Here is a 6,065-nt window from a genome sequence, read left to right as displayed (position 1 = left end):
AAAGGCTTCTCCAAGCCTGGCATTTTCTATATTGGAGGTGGGGGCAGTGTGGATGCAAGATAAGCATCCAGCCAATCTTTTGTTCCATTTCTACACCACAAGTTCTGAGTGCTTCAGTTCTGGACCCATCTTGTACATTCCTACCCTACAGCTCCCTTGCTTGGCCAGGTACTAGGAAAAGAGCCGTTTACTTCCCCAAGCTCCACAGGGAAGAAATACCCCATCCTCATCATCCCACTTCTCCAACCGCCATCCCAGAACCAGGAATCTATTATTTGGATGGGGTAACTCAACTCTCCAGTGTTTATGAAAACATTGCTAGGTCATGTATGCCCTTGAAGCCACATGACTGAGGGCCATGTCACTTCTAAATCTTATTCTTGCAAAACCATTGCTCCTGCCAAGGGTTTCCAAAATCAGTTTTGATCCAAAAAATGACTTAATGCTTCTTCCTCTTGGCATAGCTGATGAAATACTTTCCTGTTTTAAGATGTTGAGAGTGGAATATTCTAGCTGGCTGGGTTGAGAGAAGTGTCATAAGGTGAATGAAGAGTCAGAGAAGACCTTAGACTAATACTTCAAAATATTTTTCTACTTACCTGCTGCTTTTTATCAGAGGGATGCAGCAAGATCCCTACAAGTTGGCCTCTGAGCTGAGACTAGGACCCCAAGAGTCTCTTGGGAATATTCGGGGGGAAGTGTTCTGACCTACAATAGATACATTCTGAAACTAAAGAAGACCCGAAAAGTGAGAGGGCTGCCAAACACTTTGGACCTGTAAGGAATTATATCTTGCTCTTTCCTCTGGTCTCGCAGATGGGAGATGCTTCCCACCGTGGTAGATTTTACATTCCTTCAGCATTTACAAAGTGTGTCCAGAACATCTGTCTTCTCAGTATATGATAGTACTTAAAGTTGATGGGGAATGGATTTAGACTCAAGAGATGTCTTGCATTTTTTCAAGTTGTGTGCATTTCAGGCCTCCTTCCCAGGGACAGGTAAAGGAAATATGGATGCTTATCCCTGATAATCTCTTCTTTCAAAAACCAAGGCTATTTGCTGTATTTCAAACCCCTTACAGATAATTTCTTAGTGCTATGATCTTTCCTTGTTAGGTCTTCCTGTGTGTGTTTGGATGAAGAACCATAGGACTTATAGTCAGATGTAGGAGTTAGCAAAAATGCCTAAAGATGTCCCCTAATCTATTGTCCTTTTACTCCAGAACAAGTGAGGATGGTGATTCTTGAGAGCTGTGTGTGAGTGTTCAATTGTGTGTGTGTGTGTGTGTGTGCACTGTGGGCAGGGGTAAATATGCCACAATACCAGGAAACTTGCACTTTCTTACCCTCCCACCATGTTTTCATCCCTGCCCAACATTCATCATCACACATTCTGAGTGACAGTGATTTATTTGATGCAACACGTATCTTTTAAAAAAATGATAGAATCAAAAAATGTAAAAATCAAACAATCCATTCCTATTGTTATGTGAATCCTTTTCTCAGGAAATACTTTCAAATACTATAAACCAGTTAACATGGGAGAGAAAACCTAAGCCAAGGAAAATGGAATTACTTATCCAATATCTACAGCTAGTTAAAGGCACAGACAGCACCCTGACTTCCATGCAAATTACCTTCCCATTCTATGTGTTTAGCAGATTTCTAGAAGCAAGAATAATATGTCCTCAGGGAATTCTAACAAGGATACTAGATGAGGAGCAAGAATGAGCTAGGACGGGGAGAATTCTGATTTGCACATGGTAGTCAAGGTCACCTTGAAGCCATTTAGGAGGTTCCAGAAGACATATATAAAGAGAAGTGTGGGTGGGGAAAGAGTGAGTGAAATTTTATTGGGTCTTTATTCAACAATTATGACAATATATTTAATTCTGTGTGAGGCATAAAAGATGATCATGTAAAACAAATATAAAAGCCTAGGAAAGCTTCATCCATTCTTTTTTTTTTTCAAATTTTGTCTTACTTTTCATTGTTTTCACTTAAAGGATGTATCTTTCTAGAAGGACGAGAGGCAGGAAAAGACCACCTCAAGATGAGGTTCCACCAAGTGCTCTGCAGAGAGACTGTTCACAAAATAGTTTTGAGCCTGTTAATAATACAAGCTGATATTGCATGAGATTTTTACCTCCTTCCAATCTTCTACCCAAAAGGAAACGAAGAGAGAGTAGGACTTTGGAATGGACAGATAGAAGTTACACAAGCAGGACCTAGAGAGTGCGAGGAGTGTGAGAAGGAGAAAGGAGAATCCGAGATGTCAGTTGAGGTTCCTCAGAAAGCAGACACTATAAATGAAATTAGAAGTGGTTGGAGCTCCTAGGGGAAATCACTGCTTATCTTTCAATAAAAAGGAGAGGGAACAAAAGAAGGTGAAAAGGAACATAATGTGGCTCTGATATCTATGAAAGGTGACATGGAAGGAAGATTTGGTAGGAAAAGCCTCAAACTTCAGGGAAGCCCCAGTAGGGAAGCTGCCCATCTGGGGGCAATGATGGCTTGGCTCTCATCCCTCTCACTGTCTCAGTCATTGTCTGGAGAGCTTCCTGGTAAGAGTGGCCTCAGAGTAAATGCAATGTAGATCCAAAGGTAAAGCAGGTGGAGGCTAATGATCAGCCATTCTCCTGTGTAGGTTCACCCCAAAGGAAATCTGAGCCATTAACCTGTACAGGTACCACATTTAAATTGCCTAAACTGTAAGACATACTCAGGGGTTGATTGCTCTATGGAGGTACTGGGTAAGGTACCAGGGGTTTGTCCTTTGCAAGTGGCACTACTCAACTGCCTCAAAGTTATGTTGAATTAGAGTCTCGGCCAGCCTACCACCTAAACCTTGAATGAGGGAGGGCTTGACACTCTGTGCATCAAGAAAGTCTTCAACACCTGGCTGCAATAATCTCTGGCTCATGCATTTACTTTCCCTTGATAACAATCTGAGTACTGTGGTAGAGGGGTACTGTGTCTGTGCTGGCCATTGAAGGACCCCTCGGAGAACCTACCCAGTGGGCTGTGGACATCTCTAGTTCAACTATTTTCATTTTCCACACAGGCTATGGAAACCAGATGTCCGATCTGGCAATTTGGTGTGATGGAGCTAGAGTCAATGGGAATGAAAATTAGAGGTTAAGGTACTCTAATTAAAATAAGATAAACTCCATGTTTGTATAAATAAGTCAAAATATACTCTACTGCCAAGTATAACGTAAAAGAACAAATAAAAAATAGACAATTAAGCAATGATATCATTCTGATTGCACCCTGGTTAGTCAATGGCCTAGGAGAATATTTGTTCCCAGAATATAATCAATGGTTTAGTGATGTAGTCATTCTATTGTGGGAGGCAGTAGGGAAAGGGAACAAGATGATAGTGGGTTTAGTTGAGAGTGGCACAATAAGCAAGAAATCTTTTTTTATGAAATGTACTAGTTACTGCAATGTCACGTGCTTTGGGACAGAACATCGACCACAATCAAAAAGAAAATTACATGTTTTAAAGTAATAAAAACAGACATGCCCTCATGCACACAAAAAGCTTCACTTGAAGACAGAGAGTTCTGAATAAATAATTGATGCTTCTTTCAGCAAAATGCACAATGGATTTTTCTTTTGCATCATAAATAAATGAGCAACCTTTTATTTATCCAGTGAGACCTCCTTTAGCACACACATAGAACATCATTCTTGTATCATCGTGTTCATTGAAGGGCTAACCAGCTGTTTTCTCTGTGCTCCATGGAACAGGAGAAATGGTTCATGCAAATGAAAATAGCAAATAAGTGTCAGCCACAGGTACAGCGAAGGCCTTGCTTTTATGATACTTTATATTTTTCTTAAAACTTCACATAAAAAATGGAACATTATTTTCTGGAAGATGGGCTTTATAGAGCTACACGGGGGAGTGATGATATGTTGTAAAATTTTCTCTGTATACTTGGGTGCAAATGCAGGATGCAAGAAGTTAATCGTTTCCTCTTGGGAATTGGACTTCCTATGGAGGGAACAGTTTTACCTTGCTCTAAGTTCTCCAGGCCAAATGACAAAGTTCATGTTTCAGTTATCAGGGCACTGAATTTTCTAGTCAACTAAATAGCATATCATTAAATAATTAGGCATAGAGGCTGTGATGGTTGGAAAACATACATGCCAATTTTTGACTTTCCTGTCCTAGAGAAGTGGGATCTCTGCCCCATCTTCTTGACACGGGTTGCTCTTATGGATCAGTCAACCCACATACTCTGTTGGAAGTGATGGGTTATGATTTGGGAGGTTAGATCAAAAAGGTGTACCACCTGAGACTCTGGTACGACAAGGCTAGTGTTCAGCTACCATGCACAAATTACTGCCACTCTGAGGACACCATGTTGTGGGGAAGCTCAAGGTAGTGTATGTAGGAAAGGTATATAGAGAAGTCTGGGGTGGGGGGTGAGGAGAAAGAGAAAAGAGAAGAGAGAAGAGAGAGGAGAGAGTTGGTCAACCCACAGCTGCTCAAACCATCACCTCCAACCAGTGCTTGAAAGTGTGTGTGACACCCAGAGCCTAGCTGAACCCTCTCCAGATTCCTCACCTATAGAAATTGCCAGTGATCACAAAAATAATTGCTCTTATTTTAAGCCACAAAGTTTTGAGCTAGCTTGTTAGACAGTGATAGAGAACAGGAACCCAAATTAATCACAGCAGTGTAGAGAATTATAGACATAGACATTACTCATCAATTTATTTTAACTTAATTATAATCTGCTGCACAGACCATGCTCATGACACCCAGGCCATGTGTGTGCAAACTCAGTCTCTCACCGTGTGCCAGGGCTTTCAGAAGCATTCTTTTTCTTTCTTTCTTTCTTTCTTTCTTTTTGTGGAAACTTAAGACTTTACAAAGTCTTTTTTGAGATTTCTTCCATCCATAAAAAGAAACTGTGTGTTTGCTTTCCTAACCTCTTTTTTCTTTTCCCTGCTCCTACATCTATGTAAGAGGCAAAGGTAGCAGTCTTTATCCTCAGAATATCTTCCTCTCCACCAGAAGTCTGGCAGCCACACTATGAGATAGATGAAATTTAATCATGTGGGAATAAATTTCTTCAAATCCAGAAGCATCTTAAAATCATTGTATACCATGACCAAGTGAGATTTATTTCAGGAATGCAATGGTGATTCAATATAGGAAAATCAATCAACATAATATGCTACATTCACAAGACACAGGGAAAAATGACCATCTCCATTGAAGCAGAATATATATATATATTTGACAAAATTTAACATCTCTTCATGATTTAAGAAAAAACTCAAAAAAATAAAAAATAAAAAGGGAAATCCAAGAAAACTTCCACCTGATGCAGAATATTTTTGAAAAATCCACATTTAACAGTATAATCAATGTGAAAGACTGAATGTTTTTTAAGATTTGAAGCAGGAACAAGATGTTCAATCTCACTGTTACTGTTCAACATTCTACTAGAAATTCTATCCAGGGAAATTAGGCATGAAATGAAATTAAAGGCATCCAAGTTGGAAGGAAGAAGTAAAACTGTCTCTATTCAGAGATGAATGCTCTTAGTTCAGAAAATTCTACAGAATCTGTTTGTAAAAAACATTAGAGCTAAATGAATCCCCCAAAGTTTCAGAATACCATAATAATATACAAGAACTCATTGCATTTCTACACCCTATCAATGAACAATCCAAAAAAAAAAAAATAAATTAAGACAGTAACATTTACAATAACATAAAAATGAATAAAATACTTAAAAATAAATTTAACCAAGAAGGTGCCAAAATTATACACAAAAAAGTATAAAAACGTTGCTGAAAGAAATGAAAGATGTAGATAATTATAAAAGGTTCTTTTTCATGGATTGCAAGACTTTCTATACTTAAGATGCCAATATACCTAGCCAGGTGCAGTAATCCCAGTAGCTTGGGAGGCTGAGGCAAGGAGGCTCAGAAAAAAAAAAAAAAAAGCCAACCTCAACAAAAGTGAGGTGCTAAGCAATTCAGTGAGATCCTATCTCTAAATAAATCACAAAACAGGGTTGGGGATGTGGCTCAGTGGTG

Source organism: Marmota monax, unplaced genomic scaffold (genome assembly GCF_021218885.2).
Source record: "Marmota monax isolate L192 unplaced genomic scaffold, Marmota_monax_Labrador192_F-V1.1 WCK01_AAM20220418_F8-fsc00648, whole genome shotgun sequence".
Classification (NCBI taxonomy): domain Eukaryota; kingdom Metazoa; phylum Chordata; class Mammalia; order Rodentia; family Sciuridae; genus Marmota; species Marmota monax.
This window is presented reverse-complemented; position numbering follows the sequence as displayed.